The 18,885-nt window shown below is 34.8% G+C and overlaps 1 protein-coding gene and 1 pseudogene across 1 annotated transcript in view; one reads left to right on the top strand and one right to left on the bottom strand.

Moving 5' to 3' along the window:
* The window catches only part of ANO3 (anoctamin 3), a 361,383-nt gene that overhangs the window by 222,684 nt on the left and 119,814 nt on the right, over window positions 1-18,885 (top strand). The window lies entirely within an intron of this gene.
* Window positions 1,705-1,823, bottom strand: LOC111741320 (annotated as a pseudogene).

Genomic DNA, 18,885 nt, shown 5'->3' with positions numbered 1-18,885 from the left:
AATGGTTGATAGTGCTGGTGCTGGTACGGCATTTGAGAACCACCGCCTTAATCCTCCCCTTAACATCTCCTTTATAGTCTGTGTTTTGAAAGCCCACCAGGTGCCAAACTCTGTATTAATTTTTGGATATTTATCGTTGAATGCAACAGGAAAAATCCCTACCCTTGCGAAGTTTGTATTCTAATGGAGGAGTCGTACAATAAATAAGTAAACCAACACATGAATATCTGTTTACCAGTTGTCATTATGTAGGTCATTAGTGGAAGAAGAGCTACCTAGGGTGATCAGGGAGCAACCTCTCAGGAGGCACTGGAGGCAAGAACTGAGAGATGAGAAGTCAGCCGAGGGAACAGTGGGGAAAAAGAGGCATTCCAGGCAGAGAGTGTCCCTGTACGAGGGTCCTGGGGTGGGAAAGAGCTTGGTGTTTTTGAGAAACTGATATGTGGCCTGTGTGGCAGGAACACAGAGACTGACCACCAGGATGGCTGAAATGAGAGGAGAGACAGAGGTAAGCAAGCACAATATTGCAGGGGGCCTGTAATGGAGAATTTGTATATTATTCTACATTTAAAGAGTTTTGAACAGATTTTTGTTTTCATAAGATCACACCATACATGTGGGTAGGGGAACAATGTTGGAAGTGGGGACCACTTTACAGCAGTCTGGCTGAAAAAATGACAATTGTTTAGTCAAGACTGGTTGCAGTTGAGGTGGATACATCAGTTTCCAACATCAAAAATGTGGAAGCCATTCAGGTATATAACTACAGAGGTAGCAGTTATTTAAAAAAATCACAGTGGGGTTGATTATAATGATATGGGAACATGTCAAGGAAGTGAAAAAAGAAGGCAGATTAGAAAGGAAAATTATAATTTGTGTGCTGTGTGTGTTTGTGTGTGTGAGAGAGAGAGAGAGGCACCAATTATAGAACGGAGATTATAGGTGATTTTTCTTCCATTTTATATGCAATCAAAAAAAGGTACATTAATAGAAAATTTCTAAATTCAAATATTTCATTCAAAAGAAAAAGCTGTGACTTTGAGAAGACAAATCACAAGTTGAGTCATTCGCTTGTATATTTTTGAAGGTGTATGTGTGTGTTCACATAGACATTCCAGGCACTGCACGAAGTATAAAGGATAACAAAATTAATAAAATATAGTACCTGTCCTCAAAAGTTTGCAGTTTATTGGGGAGAATAAGAAATAAGAACATAAGAGCAGTGAGTCTCAAATGTTAGGGTGATTAGAATTTTCCCTTATGTTATCTGACAGTCCTTCCAGGCACCAGCTGCTCCTATCACAACCAGTGCCCTAAAGAGTCTTGAATACACTCTCCCTTCATGACCATAGTGCTTTTGCGTGTGGAGTTCCCTCTACTTAGGAATGCTTACACTCCTCTTCCTCCTATTTTTTGGAATCAAATCTCATATTTCTTTTTTAAAGACAATTTTTAGAGGAGTTTTATATACCTCCTGCCCCCATACATGCATAGCCTCCACCATTATCAGCATCACTCACTAGAATGATACTTTTTTTTTTTTTTTACCACTGATAAACCTACATTTACACATCACTCAAAGTCCATAGTTTATCTTTGGGTTCACTCTTTTTTTGGTGGGGGGGCGCAAGGTGACCCTTGGTTGACCTCACAGATTGCAAGGACCTTGTCAGTTTATAATCTCTTATTTTTTTTTATTTTTTACACCTACAGCACCTGGTCTTCCTAGGTGGTCTCCCATCCAAGGACTAACCAGGCCCGACCCTGCTTAGCTTCCGAGATCAGATGGGATTGGGTTTGTTCATGGTGATATGGCCTTAGACTCTTTGGGTTCACTCTTCGTGTTGTACATTCTATGAGTTTGAACAAATGTATAATGACATATACCCATCATTATAAGATCATACAGAGCATTCTCACTGCCCTAAAAATCCTCTGTGCACTGCCTGTTTGTCTCTCCACTCTTACTCCCTTGTCAGCAACCACTGATTTTTTTTACTAGTGTTTTTTTGTCTTCATAGTTTTGCCTTTTCTAGAATGTTATATAGTTGTAACTATACAGTATGTAGCCATTCCGGTTGGCTTCTTTCACTCAGTAATATGTGTTTAAGTTTCCTCCGTGTCTTCACATGAATTTATAGCTCATTTCTTTTTAAGTGCTGAATAATATTCCAATGTCAAGATGTACCACAGTTTATCCATTTATATACTGAAGGACATCTTCAGTATATAAATGGATAAACTCTGGTTACCTCAGAGTTTTGGCAATTATGAATAAAGCTGCTATAAACATCTATGTGTAGATTTTTTTGTGTGTGGACATAGCTTTTTGAGCCCTTTGGGTAAATACCAAGGATCACAATTGCTAGATCATATGGTAGGAATGTTTAGTTTTTAAGAAACTCCCAAACTGTCTTCCAAAATGTTTATCATTTTTCATTTCCACCAGTAATGTATGGGAGTTTCTGTTGCTTAACGTCCTCACCAGCATTTGGTGTTGTTAGTGTTCTAGATTTGGGCCATTCTAATACACATGTAGTGGTATGCCACTGTTGTTTTAATTTGTATTGAGCATCTTTTCATATGCTTATTTGACATATATCTGTCTTTGGTGAAGTATCTATTAAGACCTTCAGCCCATTTTTTAAACAGGTTGTTTTCTTATCGCTTACTTTTAAGAGTTTTCTATATTTGTTGGATAACAGTCCTTTAGCAGATATGTCTTTTGCAAATATTTCCTCCCAGTCTGTGGCCTGTCTTTTAATTCTCTTGATATTTTCTTTCACAGACTTTAATGAAGTCCAGCTTATTATTATTTCTTTCATGGTATGTCTTGTGTATTGTATCATAAAAGGTATCACCCAACACAAAGTCGTCAAGGTTTTTGTCCTATGTTATTTTCTGGGAGTTTTATAGATTTTCATTTTACATTTAGGTCTATGATCCATTTTGTTTTAATTTTCATAAACTGTAAAGTCTATGTCTAGGTTCATTTTCTTGCATTTGGATGCCCGGTTCTATCACCATTTTTGGAGAGAACCTATTACTTCTGAATGAAGACTTTCTTCCTCTTTCTGGAAAGTCAGTATATCTTTGCTCTCAAAGCACTTGCACTCACCCCTCCTATAGCACAAATCACACCAAATAGTAATTACTTGTCCTCCTATCTTTCTACCTGACTAAATTACTCTCTGTAAGGAATGAGGACCATGGATTATTTTTCTTTGTAATTACATTAGCACCTTGCACAGAGCCAGACTCATAATAGGAACACACAATAAACTTATAAAATGAGTAAACATGAAAGAGAATATTAGGAAAACATTACAATTTTAGGTGCAATAGAATTATTGGTGTGGTCTTCATGACTTAAGGTAAAGTTTATAAAGGAGGAAGAAATTAATCTTGTATTTAAAAAGGAATAAAATTTTTTGAGTAATTTTACTTCTAGGAATTTGTATTCATAAAATCATCGTAGAAGTTAACAGAGATGCATGAATGATGGTATTTATTGCATGATTATGAATGGTTACAAAGAATAATGTAGCAAAACGAGCCTAAATATCCTTCAGTAGAAGGTAAATAAATAACGATATAACCATAAAAAGAATAGCATTCAGCTATTTCAAGGTACAATGGGACATACCCAACCTGTATCACTCATCCTCTAGTGGGCCAATTGGCACAACAATAAATAAAACATGGGATTACAAAATTGTAGTATTCCCCACCCCTGGTTCTGGGATACCCTGACCCAGCAGATCAACTCCACGCGAGTTGCTAAGACCACCAAGCCTCAGACACTCCTCTCTAAAAAGCAAGAAAAAGTTTCAGGAACCCCGGTATTATATACCCTGGATCTCATGTGTTGTTCTTGCTCTTAAACATCATTCTCACTTGCATCAGCCTTGGTTTTCTCCCTAACTCAAATGAAATTAGATAAAACTTTATGTATTGATGTAGAGATGATTAATGAGCTTTTCCTGTTGTTTTACCCTAACATCACTTCCTTTGGGATTTAGGTGGGACTGTCTCTCTTTCCCTACCATAAGATAGCCCGTAGAATTCTCCATCCTCTTGGCTATAACAACAGATACACGGACGGACAAGGTCCCAAACTGAATTCCACTCTGGGATGTTCTCCCAGAACTGTAGAGAAAGATGCTCCCTCCCCCAAATACAGGGAAAAGGTTATTTTTAGGAGGAAATAATGAGACAAATAGAAAAAAACAAATGCAAAAGCAAATAAACAAAAACAATTAAAAGATGGAGAGAGAGTAGAGGTATACTAGCGGAGATATGATAGTAGAGATGAGAAACTTGATAACTGCATTTGAATAATATCCAGAACCAGCTGTTCTTAAAGCTAAATAGCTCAACTCCTGGAATTTTTATAGGTAGAGAGCTAAATAATGTTTACTGTATGAACAGAAAAAGCCTTTTGGGGTTGGGGGAAGTTATGGTTGTCTGGCTTGTTTGGATTTCTTCTGTACTTTGGAACTGAAAGAGTCTTGATTAATATAGATATCTAGGATGTACAGTTGAATAAGAACAGATTTTATAACAGTATATATAACTCTGTGTGTGTTCGCATTATGTATCAAATATTACATATCATATAGAGTATATGTGCATACACATATATATTTACATCTATATTTTGGGGAGAGCAAGGAGAAAATAAAACTCTGAACTTGTAATAGCAATTATCTCTGAGCTTTTATCTCTAGAAATACTTTCACTTTCTCTTTATTTTATATTGATCATGCATTATTGGGAAAAGAAAACAAAATTGGGAAAAATAAAAGGATTGTTGAAAAATGCTATTGTTAAGAGCAGAGAAAGGGTAGGGACAATTGGAAGAGCAGCTTTAGCAGAAATACAGAGTCTGGACTAGATCGTTATGTGCAGCAGCTAAGGCACTTAGAGGTAAGTTAAATACAGATATTTGATATGTGTATCTAGGAAAATTTCCTGAGAAATTATCTGACTTTAGATGTTTTCCTATCTATATATAATGAAAGTTTATATATGCATATGAAGTTCCATTTGTATTTATTTCATTGTATTGTCTAAAAGATCTATCTGAAGTCTTTTTAAAAGACATGTATGCATCAATAAAGCAAATATTCTTTAGGAAATTTATTTTAAAAAATCACAAGGGGGATTAAGTAGTGAGAATGGAATGTTTTTAGGATACCTAAATAGAGTCCTCTGGATTGACATTTTCTATAACTATATTTATGCTTTCCTCTTTGGTGTCGCTGCATTGGAAAGCAGTATTTTCAAAACCTGTAAATGCTCGCCAGAGTGTTCAAAATGTTTAGATGTTTATAGATGTAAATTTTCATCCTAGTCCTTAGGTAAGCCATTGTTTTTTGATAACAAGAAGGTAATGCAGGATGTTTCCTTCAAGAGATTTCTCATCCTGACATGAGATCTTAGAGTTCAGCAGAGGCTATTGGCATTTTTGACACTTAGGTAAAATGTTTTCCATTAATGAATGTAAAGCAGCATGGGCAAGATTAGAGAAACTACTACTCTTGATGCACTTGGACCTTGGAATCTGTCATTTTTCTTTAATAGGCTTTTAAAGTGGTACTGGGTCAAAACAAGAAGACAGGAGGGAAAGCTTTTAGTGGAAATAAAATAGCATTATTTAAATATATGTTGAATACTGTTATTAAGAGTCATTTCTAATGCTGTGTGCTCTTAGTTCACTGTTAGTTCAGTTGCCACAGCCCTGCCTACCCCAACCTGATTTGTAAGGACTCTTGTGACTTAAAATTGTTTGGCTTCCAAAGTCTCCAAAAAATCAGTCAGAACAACCTTTTAGCCCAATCTTTCACCATTGCATTTTTATTTCCTTTATTTCTATACCATGGTGGTTTTAATAGCAGGATGTTGAAAAGCAACTTGGAAACTCTGCATAGATTAGAAAAATCCAGGTGCATGTACCTAGTTAAGAAGCAGATTCAGAGTTCCAATCCAGATCTGTTTACCTCAAAAGATAAACATTTAATTCTAGGCTGCACTGGCTCCCATACGATGGAAAGAGAGAACTAAGGTAAAGAAAAAGACACAATTTTTAGCATACAGTAGGTGCTTAATAAACTTGTTTTGTTCAAACTGGAGCATACAGGACTTCACTTTAGTACTCATTTTATTTTCCAAATTGCTTTTCTACTCTCTATGCCAAGTCATTTGAACAAATATCTGGGGCAAAGTAGGCATAAAAAAAGAGGTCTGTTGAATGATAGATGTCTTTGTTTCTCCAACATGTAGCTTAAAGTAGTACAATAAGGGGGTGTGTGTGTGTGTGTGTGTGTGTGTGTGTGTGTGTACATTTTAAGTTAATGAAAGTTGCACCACTGAGTTTTAGTTATCTGGCTTTAATGAGATGTGATTTGTCTCCAGCCTTGATTATTGACTTTTTTTTTCTTTTTTTTTTTTTCATTTTTTATACAGAAACATGCTGGATAAGTAGTGCTCTGGGCAGCTCTAGGGTCAATATTGGCTAATAGATAAGCAGTGTTTTAATGGTCTCCCAAATCCTTTATGGAATTATAACCTTGCACTTAGCTTTTAAACAGAGGTACATTATAAAAGATTTCCATCACTAAATCATCATCAAAGACCCGGTTTTTCTGCTTTTCAAGCTATTATCCTGACCAAGCCAGCATTGTTTTTGTTTCTACTTTAAGTGATGAATTATCTATTACTTTTTACCAGCTTTAAAATAGTTCAGCCGTTAAATAAAGACGCAGCTTTTACAAACTAAAAAAACGACACAAGCTAGTCCACTTCTGGAACTGAGATCACTTAAATACAAGCATCTTCTGTCCTGGCCTCCTTCTCTCGTCCTTCTTTGCTCACAGCCTTCAGGGTCTGTAACTCACTGACTGAACATCGGATGCCTAAGGTATTGCTACCTGGCCTCCGCAGGGCATTTCCTTCTCTTTCCAACTTCAAAACTCCAACCACCTTGGCTCAAGTCTTGCTCTTGGCCAGGGAAAATAATAAATATAGATTAGGTATAATTTAAGCTAAGGTTTAGTGGCTTCTCATAGCTACATGTTTGCCAGAGCATAGTTTTCAAAATAATTTTCAGCTTCACAGTAACAATTTAAAAATTTTATTAAACATGACTTTATTTTAATGTGTTAGAAAAACAACAAGCACGCTAAACTTGTTATTTTTTGGTTAACATATTTTGACAAAGGCTATATTTTTTTAAGAAAGTGAAATCTGAAGAAAAATATTAAATGGGTGATCTGTGGCTATGGCAAAATAAACATATATTTTAAAGTTTGAGAAACAGTGCCATATTGTACCTTGTCTAATCACTTTCCAGATGACAGTTGTCATTTACCTAGCACCTAAGAGGTCTGGCAGTCTTGCTAGTTCTTTTACACACATCAGGCCCCATCTGCACAGGTTTTCAGGGAAATAAATAGGCCCTATTATTACCATTTTATAAATAAAGATATTGAAATAGTAACTAAATATTTGTGCACAGTAACACAAGATAAGAAGTAGAAGTGGATCTTCGTCTATGATACCCCAACTACAAGTCATAATATCCTCACAAAATTAAAGAAATATGAATGCCTACACTTACCTAGGTTTCAAACACAATATGTCATATTGGTCGTTCATAGTCTACAAAAAGGGATGACTAGTAAATGAAAAGGAACTGTCCAATACCATCTCAAATGCCCCTTTTTCTTATAAATTCAAAGGGCTGCATTGTTAGTTTAGCTGTGGGTCTTCCTTAGTATTTTGAGGATTTGCCCGGTAAGAGATCCTATTCCTTTATACCAAGGCTCACTGAGGAGGGCTTGGTTTACAGAGGCAACTGTTCTTAGACTGAGAGCATTTTGAGACTGCCTGACCCAGAAGCTCATTCCTTTCCTCTCCTTTCCTCTCCTTTCCTTTCCTTTCCTTCTCTTCTTCCTCTTCCTTTTTCTTACTTTTACTTTTATTAACATTTATTTAATGCTCAATTTACTCCCGGGGCATAAGTTTTTGTTTCTTCAGATTCTTCTGGGACAGATAACTTTTCCATCTGTGCAATCTCCTCTCCTGGTTTAGGAACGATCTGCTCTTGTTTGGTGAGGATCATCTCTGTGTAGCAGGGGGAGCTTGCAGCCAAGTTCATCTGCCCATGAGCTCTGTCAGTTCTGTGCTGCATGTTGGGAGTTTTGTTCACCTGGATGTGCTCAGTGACCAGAGAGTCTACATCTAAACCCTTAAGTCCAGCACTTCTCTCTGCATTTTTAAGCATGTGCAGCATAGATTCAGCATTCTTTTTGGTCCCCGTGTCTCCCCGACTGTTTGGGCATACCTACCAACTCCCTCATTGTAATGAGGGAATGGCACACATTTTTTTCTGTAAAGTGGCATCTTTCAGATACTTGGTGGCTTTTCGGATATGCATACCCTTGATGGCCTGGGCAATTTCACAAGTGTTCTTAAAGTGAACATGAAAATTTGAAGATTTGATTTGCATGATTTTATGGGATTTTTTTGGGTGAAGTGAGTAGGGAACCATTTTCAGAGGTCACCTCAGGCTGCTTATAGGAACAGCCAGAAGTTCTTAGCCTGGTGTCCAGGGAGCTCTGTAGGGCTCCCACGTGAACTCCAGGGAATCCATGAACTCTCTGAAATTACACGCATACATAATTATATAAATATGTAAGAATGTGTGTTTTTTTTTTCCTTGGGATATTGCCTATTACCAAAGAAGAATTAAAAGCCATTTTTTATCTTGACCTATTCTTCTACAGTTTAGGAAACTAAACTACCAACACTGGAGAAGCTTATCCGAGTACAAACAGCCAGGGTCACAGTCATAATTGACATCCATGGGGAACTTATAGAGTTCATCTTTCTATATCTTTAAAATGTCTAACTTTTAACAGTATGAGCAATTCTAGTACTGGAAAGAACTAAGTTTGTGGTAAAGTAGCCATTAATACTGCATTGTATATTTTCAATGCCAGCTTTCCAAAGTTTCCATCATGACTTGATATATTTTTACTATGAGTAGATTACTTGTAGCCAATGTGATAAGGTCATCTGCCTTATGATTTTAGCAAACAGAGTTGTTTGATAATCCTTCTCTTGCTGGGTCTCAAGAGGTTCTTGTCTTATTAATAGAGCTTTTAAGGAGAAAGAAAGAGGAACATAGGTCTGCTGGGTCATGAAAAGAAATTTTCTGCAAATGTAAGGAACACAGCCTAGGTCTCATCTTTTCTGCAGGAGCCAATACATTTCTGATCAGATCAAATTCATCTCAGTCTGAAAGTTATGGAAGACTTTGTTCTCTGCTTTCTTGGAGTATCTGATTAATGATAAACACCTAAGAGTTTAGAATAGTTTGCCTTGAAGTATATGTGAAGTACCCTAATTTCACGTACGGTCAAGGACACAGATGACAATACTAAGCAGTTATTCAGCGCCAGAAACTTTGATACCCTGTACCGAAGGTCTGCCATTTCAAGTTAAATATTCAAGTGAAACAGTAGCCTTTGGCCAGGGTAATGTACTAGGCCATTCCCATGTTTCAGGGATGTTTTTCCCCATTCTGTATTTTGACTTGACATTTTTATTTTGCAGCAGAAATGTAGATGAATTCAACCTGCCCTTGTAGATTTTGACCTTTCTCTGTTGAGCTTACCCATTTTTTTTTCTTTTTTTAGGCATCTGCTTGTGTTTCGTATTATGAAATCTAGAGCCAAAACAAGGGAGTGTCTTCATATTTCAAGTACACTCACTACTGAGGTGTCCTAAAAATATCTTGGGCAGACGGGGCTGTCTGGCTTAGTCACCATTGTATTCCTGGCACCCAGCACACAGAAAAGTGCTAATACAATAGCCTGCATTTGCAGGATCTGTGAATGTCCTTGGTAAAAGCAACCTAGATATACAGGTATGCTGTTTACCTCTCCATTTCTGATTCCCGCTGTGTCCTGGGCTTGACCTAGCAATTCCTCACTACCTTGTGAATTCTTTAATGCTTTTTAAGATTTTGCTTTGCATAATTTTTACTTGTTTTCATGAGACAGATTGATCTGAATACCTGGAAATAGCACAGCTTTTTTTAGGAATATATTCATTGGACTTGTATGATTACCAATATTTTAAATTAGTTTCCCAAACACACGTTGGAAATCAAGTGACCCTTTTTATGAACACTCTTGTTTTGTTCTGTTTTGAGAGCTCTGTACAAGCATATGGCATGCATGCATTCATGTTACAAGTAATTACACTGATATTACAAGTAATCGATGTGGCATTCAAGCAGTGTTACTGATTTTTTTCAGATTCCCTACAAAGTTCATTTTTTAAACTCCTTTATAATAAAAATGACATTTGATTCTGTTTTGCATTTAAAATTTGATCTTTTAGTCTGAAAATCTTCATTTTCAAACGTTCAGTAAATTCTTAAGTATATTTTCTTTGTATTTCCAATTGAACACTGACAAGTGCAGAATAACTTCTGGGTGAGTGTTTGTAGAGTAATGTAGAGAGTTGTCTCAGGTAGCTGATGTGGAGGCTGACATGGAGGCTGACAGGGTTCATGTCTCTTTGGTACATGAGGTCTAATGTGATCGTTTGCTCCCATTGATGCCCCTTAGACCTCAAGGAATCCTTTCTGAATCACCAATGACCTAATATGTCCAGTTTAATATCTCTAATAAGCTTATTTTACTGTATTTCATTTTTTAAATGATGATGTGGGTTGAAGTATAGTCGACTGAAGGAAATATACTTTTTAGTGACTATGATTAAAATGTAAGTTTTACTGTTTAAAGGTCTTTGACTATGGTGTGTATACTATTTTATGTTTCAGTGTTCAACTTATTTATTTCTTAAAATAGTCACACAAAGTTGTTATTGCCCCCGTTATGCAGGTGAAGAGACTGACGCTTAAGTTATAAGTAAGATTTTAACAGCGAAACAAATATACAATCCGCAATTGTCGATTTCAAAGGTCAACAGCAATGCTGACCTTTCAAATTACTGTTATTATGAATATTTAGAGCATATTAAAAACTGTATTATTAGACCATATTTAGTTGTAACCAGCTGTGTCCAACACTGAGCTTAACTGAATCTGAATTGCTTGCCGTATTTGTTTCAGAATAAAATATCACAGACAAAATCGAAGACTCCTATGTAACACTCTCCGATCCTTTTATCAGTTTGTCTCAGTAGAATTAACCACTATTCTGATTTTGGTGATTAGTTTTCTTATGATTGTTTTTATATTTTTACTACATATGACATATGCTTAAACGATATGAAACATTGGTTTGCAGATTTTTAAACTATGAAGAATATTTCATGTATTTTACATCACTTCTTAAAAAGTTGAACAACTCTTTAAGGGCTCCTTCATACATAGTAGTCCATTGTATGACTGTAAAACAAGTGGCATTATTTGTATCAACACTATTTACTTTCTGGTTGATGGAAAGTTTTATTTGTTTCTAATCCTTTTCTGTTCCAGATAATGCAACTTCTTTTCCCCTATGGTAAATATCTATTAATATCATCACATTTTTATTTCTAATGGATTATTTGCTTTATTGTTTAAGAGGAGTTATTTATATATTCTGGAGACTAATCCTTTATTTGTGTTTTATGGAAATATCATTACAGCTCACATTTCACATTCTTTATATCTTTTAATGAACAGAAGTTTTATTCGAATATAGTTGTATTTATCACAGTTTTACCTTTATTACAGGTGCTGGTGCTTTTTTTTTTTTTCATGTTAAGAACAAACACATAGACAAAACTACTTTTCAACCAAAACCATAAAAACAGCCTTCTACATTTTATTCTAAAATTTAAAAAATTTTTCTTTTCATATTTGTCTTTAGTTCTTTCTTTTTTTTTTTCCTTTTTGTGTATTGTGTCTTTTTTTTCCATGAAAATAACATTTTCGTAGTGCCACTAATTAAATAGTTCATCCTATCCATAATGAGTACACGGATTTGTAATTCCATCTCAGTCACATATGTATAGGTCTTTTTCTGGGATTTCTATTGTGTATCTAATATTGTCTATTCCTGCATGAATACCGTGCTGCCTTAATTCTTATAGAATTGTAATAAATATTGATATTTTAAAGGCTAAGCCCACTTACCTAGTTCTTTTTCAAAAATTTCCTATCAATAATACTTTGGTCTTTCATATAAATACTAGAATTACCTTATTAAGTTGCATACATACACAGAAAGCTCTGTTGAGATCTTCATTTAAATTATATCAGCTTTGTAGGTGAACGTGAGATTTATAATAATGAGTCTTCCTGTAATGAACAGAAACTTTGCTTTTACATGTACTGTAGGCAAATTTATCCATCTTTTTCTTTTTGTGTTCTGTTTAAGAACTATTCACTACTCTGACTTTTTGTTAGCTTTCAGAAGCAATATTTTATGTATACTTCATCTTTTATTGATTTTTTGAGATTTATTGAGATAAAATTCACATACCATACAATTTATCACCCATTTAAAATGTACAATTCAATATGTTTTTATTATAAGGTTGTACAACCGTCACCATAATATCATTTTAAAACATTTTATCTCCTCTAAAAGAAACCCCGTACTCATTAGCAGTTAATTTCTACTCCATCCATTCCTCCTCCAGCCCTGGGATATGATTAATCTATCTATATTCTTTCTCTTTATATTCTCCTACTATTGAATTTCATATAAATGAAAAAATATAAGGTCTTCTGTGACTAGCTTCCTGAAGTGTAAAATTTCAATGTTTATCATATTGTAGTACGTGTTAATATTTAATTCTTTTTTAATGCCTGATAATATTATATCATATGAATATACCACATTTTATTCATGTATTCATAAGGCAGACATTGCATTTTTTCTTCTTTTTTACTATTATGAATAATGCTATTATGAATGTTCATGTATAAGTTTTATATGGACGTGTATTTTCTTTTCTCTTGGATATATACCTAGGAGTAAAATTGGTGCTGTGATAAGTCTATGTTTAATGTTATGAATAATCTCCAAACTGTTTTCCAAAGCTTCTTCACATCCCCTCTAGCAATGTCTGAGGATTCCAGTTTATCCACATTCTTGCCAATGCTGGCTTAATTTTTGTCTTTTTGATTATAGCCATCATTATGGGTGAAAAGTAGTATCTCACTGTGGTTTTGACTTGCATTTTACTAATGATTTTAATTATTTTGAGAAAATTTGTGCTCTTTCTCCAGTTGTATATATTTTTTGGAGAAATCTCTATTTAAATCCTTTACCTTTTTTTCCCATCCTGTGGTTTGCCTTTTCACTTTATTGATGGTATTTTTTGCAGCATGAACATGTTTAGTTTTTATATAGACCTAATTATCTGGTTTTTTTGTTTGTTGATTGGTTTGTTACTTGTGCTATTGGAGTTATATCTGAAATCATTACATAACCCAGGGTCCCAAATATTTACCATATGTTTTAATGTAATAATTTTATAGTTTTCTTCTAATACATTTAGGTCTATGATTCATTTTGAGTAAATTTTTGTGTGTCATTTCAGTAGAGATCCAACTTGTTTTGCATGTAGGTTGATATACAGTTCTGCACCATTTGTTGAAAAGACCATTTTTCCCTATTGAATTTCTTTAGTGCTCTTCTTAACAAGTCAATTGGTCATAAACATATGGGTTTATTTCTGGACTAGAAATGATGTTGGAATAAAGTTTAAAGGAGTCAAACTTTCTTTTCATATGCATATACAGTTCATCTGAATCAGCATAATTTTGTAGAGACCATATTTTCACTTTCAATATTTTTTAGTTTTCATTGCACTTTACTTCTTTAGCTTATTATGTATTCAGAAGTTTTATCTTTAAATTTATAAATGTTTGTTTTCACTATTGTTACTTTTTGTTACTTATTTTTAGATCCTACCTAGCAGCCACATTATCAACTTGCCTGCATGTTTTGTGGTTTTTTACTTCTTTTTTTCTACCTGGAAGCTAGAGCTTTACATACTTTCTTGCTACTTCTTCTATGCATTTCAAAATATGTATGTTTTATTTTATCAGTTATTTCTAGGTGTTCTATTGCATGAGGATTTTGAAATTATGTTGTTTGTTCTGTTGCTGGAATCACAACCCTGCTCTTGTTTTTATGCCTTGCCTCTAAAACTTGACGCTAAATTTCACTTAAAGGATGTTACATCTCTTCATTTTCTTCTTCAAACTTTATTTCATTGGTCAGAAAAGTGTGCCACATTCCAGACTATGTGCTTTGTATTCCAGTTGATTTGTGAAATTTGATAACATTGAATTAGATCAGAGATTTGCTTTTCCTTTTGGAATAAGAGAAGCCCTTGTCTTCTATTTTCTCCCTTGTGATGTTAATGGTGCTTATTCAGGTAGAGGTAAAACAGATCTCAATTGTCATTGACAGTTTTCCCTGAAAAGACCTTTGGAGCACTTTAGAGAGTGAATTCAGCTGCCAGATATTTATGTGAACATCATTCTTTACAGAAATAAAAACTCTAGCCAGAGTTAGTTGAAAGATTTGAGAGATCTTAGAAAACAGCCTCTTGGAGAAACATTTGGAGAAAAGAAGAACATTGTGGAATGTCAGAGTTACAAGAATCCTTGACTTGTAATAGCACCTACACTTTGACTCATGGTAGGAGAATTGAGTGACAAGGAGGAGAAGCCGGTTGTCTAAAGACATGTCAGCCGAGGTAGAACCATGAGTAAAACCCAGATCCCTTCATTTCCATCTTTTTCCCTCTATTTTTATTTCTTCTGTCGTGGTATTTTTCTTTTTTTATTTCTTCTGTTGTGACATTTTCCAAACTGATAAGTTATTCCCCAGTTCTATTGAGGAGTTTGGTGAATAAGACTATAAGCCTTGCTTCCCTCATACTGTATTTCATAAGATGTTTTTTTTTAAATCAACCTTTAAATCTTTTAAACCAATGATTTAACTTTTATCTAATCCATAAACCTTACTGCAACAGACTCTAGGATGGCCTAAGTGATCCCTGCCTCCTGCTGTTCAGACTGGCTTCGTTCACTTGGCAACTCGGTCATTTTTAAAGCTCTTAAAATTTTAATATGATTTAAAAATAAACATTGAAACTGAGCTCTGTGAAGTTACCAAGCAATAAGGAAAACAAGCGTGTTAAGTCCTACCCATTCCCGAGTGCCTCTATTCCTTTAAAAGTCTTCTTCCTGGGAGAGTGAAACTCAAGAATTAGATGTGGGTCAAGACTGGCATAAGGCCTGGAATGTCTATGGTGCTTTGTTAGTCTTTTGTTTTTGTTGTTCATATGTATGCCATTTTGAAGCTACCATTTGGAGCAAACAGCTTTGTCTCATCAATTACTTATCCTGTGGACGGGCGAGGCTGCAGAATCTATCTGCACCTGCCTTTAGGTCAGGGTAGGGGGCAGTAGTTTGCCTCCTTCCCTGTATTTCCAAAAAGCAAAACCAGTGAGTGAGACAGAAAAGGCCCTACCCTGCTTCTTCAAACCTCATCCCTTAATCTAAGGGTTACACAAAGCTGCACAGCTTGCACATCCACTAAGTGTCAAGTAAAAGGGAGATGAAGTGAATCCCTGTGCAAATCCCAGATAGGACAAGTTGCCCTTGGACCACTACAAGAGAAGAAGCTTTATGTCTGAATTCGGAATTCTGCTTTCAGCCCACTCTTTTTCCGTAGCTGTGCCTTTGAAAAAATAATCAGCAACTTCTCTCCCTTCTATGCGCTAAGCTCCGTGTATACCATTATCCTGCCAGGCCTTAGAGGGAGCCTTCTGTGGTTTTATGATAAGGTGCGGTTGACAGGTTCCTTCAGTGATATACTATTTTGTGAATCTTTAAACACTTTTTTTCAAAGTCTGTGGCATTGCCTGCTAAATAGTAAGAAGATCACATTATAGAGGACTTGTTGCCAAGATATCACTGCCTCTGAGGGAAAATGAAATCAATACCTTTGTTTTTGTTAATTGTCAATTGATTATTGTCTATTGACTGAATTCTATGGTCAATAATGATTTTTAATTAGTACCATGCCACACTTATGAAATATATACACTTAAAATAGAGTTAGGGGTACAGATAGTAAAATGAAAATAGGAATAGCCTCTCATTGAACACAGAGAGATTGTAAAATACAATGTTTAGGGCTGATGCTTCAAGTCAGACTACCTGGATTCTAATCCATGCTCTCCATCTGGCTGGCTCACTGACCTTGAGCACTGTTGCTTTATATAAATAACTGGGCTAATAAGAACTGATATATCAGGTTCTTATAAATATTGAATTAGTTGACATATAATTTGCTTAGCTAAGTGCTTAACAGATAGAAAGCCTTTAACAAATGTTAGCTATAGATATGACTGTTGAATCAATTATATATATAAAATGATTTAATAATTTTATTAAAAATTCTGCATTTCCACAAGCAGCAACTTCAGCGGTAATCATAACAGCAATATAAACTGTATTATGCTTTCCAGTGTAGTTTAGTATTATATCTCAGCAGTAATTGAGAATGTATAGAATGTAAAGAGCTTTCCATGTATTTTAAAGTCTGTCTCAATTTTAGCATCTATGAAAATGAAAAAAGTATTTATCTCTCAGTTTATGTGAGCATGATATGTGTTATATGCAAAGTGTGTCAGAGTACTTGGTGTCTGCTTAGCTTAGTATTATTACTTTTTAAAATATTACTTTATTAATTACTTTCTCAAATAGCAGTTTTCTTCAGCAGATTGTAATTGGAGCTGAAATATAATCACTTAGAGATTCTGCCAGCTGATAAGAGAACTCCATAGTTAGTGATTTAGAGGATTGGTGTTTCTGAAGACCATGTGCTCTACAGGTAGGGTTGATGTTCTGTTAAGGAGATGACAAACCTTGCCAGATTTTTATCAGCAGTGAAGCCCACACCTATATAGTACTGAGGTCAGATTTTTTTTTAGATTTCTAAGATTCATAATTAAAGATGATTTGCATAAGAAAATTTGTATAGTAATTACATTACTAGCATATTTTAAGTTAAGTTTGAAATAAGCTTGAAATAAGGTACATTAAAATATATAAGCATTAATATACTCTATTATCTAGCAGGACACTTAGAAAATTTAAACATTATTCTCCTTTAAGTACTATTTTAAAATGAAAAGTTTCTCTGACAGGAAAAAACAAACAAACAGAATTTTAATTAATTCAGTAGCACTTACTAAATTTCCACCCATGTCTAGAATTTCTTTCGAACCACAGTGTATGATGTTTTCTGTTTGATTTTAATAGGTATTGTTTTTGTTGTTGTAAATATGTGATTTTGTTGACAAAAGTGTTTCTCATTTGTCTGAAATAGAAAAAACTGAATAGCTTTTTTTCTTTGTTAATAACAAGAGCTATTTTGTGGATCGACATTAACTCTGAGATAAATTAAAGTTACATAGCAAAGCTGTTTGTATGTTTCTCCAATTAAAAAGGGTAAAACTAGAACTTCCGGGTAAAACATGGCCTCAGACTAACAGCGTCTAGATTGCTATCTCCTAATTTGCCCTTAAAGATTGCCAAAAGAAGATACAGAAACACACACACACACCCACAAACACCACCACTGGGAACCAATGTAAACGATTTTCATTATTTGAAGATTTGGTAAAATAAGATTGAGAACACAAGCCTGGTACACAGACACTTGGCCTTATTAACTGAAATCAATGTGGTGTCCACCAGATTACAGAGGAAAGTTGGACTAATCTGGCCCACCATTTGTCCTTATCTTTAGGCTTCAGGGCCACATGGTCAGGGAAACTAAGCATCCACTGCCTCTCTAAATAGGAGCAGTCTTCTGAGCAGGCCACGGTCACACCCTGCTCCCTCTGCCATTCCTTTCTCTCTAAATTCGAACAGAAACAGAAATATACAGTAAATGGGTGTGGCAATAATTGGTTGCATTCTGAATACCAAAATTTGGGTAAAAGGAGTATCGTGTAGGAGCAGATACAGGCAGCACTTAGACCCATGAATACTGGGATGCTATAAACTATGACAAAATAAGTCTTTTTTTTTTTAAGCACAAGGCAGTAATTGGTAACCAAGAAGATTCCGTCTGTAAATAACCATGTTCCATGAAATTTTAATAAGACACCAGAAATTGCATCAGGGCTTGTACACAATAGTCTCTATTTTACATCAAGATCAACATACTCCTAAAGTTGAAAGTAAGCAATTCCTATGAATCAACAATTTTTCTCCTAGGTACGTACCTAGAAATGCATGAAATGATAGAAATGCATGAACTTTTTGTGTACTGCAAGATATTCAGATGAATGTTTATTATAACTTTATTTGTACAATAGACTCTCAACAATTAAAGAGTTGGCGAATGAACTGTGAGCATTCCACAAATAAATTTTTAATGGAAAACATCTTTGTAATATTCAGTATTCCCATATAGGACAAAGGCAGGACAGCTACAATGGGGAAACATCTTTTGATACAGGGTGCTGAATAATAGGATAAGCACATAGAAATAATAATAAAATGTGACCCCTACCACACGTCTTATACAACAAGATCAATTCTAGTAGACTTTGAATCTAAATGTTAAAAGACAAACAATAAATATTCTAGAAAATAATGGAAGAGAATATTTTCATGACCTTAAAATAGGTAAAAATTTCTTTAACAGGAACAAAAACATGAACTATAAAAACTCAATAAATAATAAATCTGACTATTATAATTAAGAATTTCTGTATATTTCAAGACATTATAAAATAGCCAAGCCACAGACAGACATTTGAAATGTGAATACATATGCATGTCAAAGGGCTTGTTATTTGGAATGCCTGTGGACA

The sequence above is a fragment of the Pteropus vampyrus genome, unplaced genomic scaffold, assembly GCF_000151845.1.
Source record: "Pteropus vampyrus isolate Shadow unplaced genomic scaffold, Pvam_2.0 Scaffold76, whole genome shotgun sequence".
NCBI lineage: Eukaryota > Metazoa > Chordata > Mammalia > Chiroptera > Pteropodidae > Pteropus > Pteropus vampyrus.
This window is presented reverse-complemented; position numbering and strand designations above follow the sequence as displayed.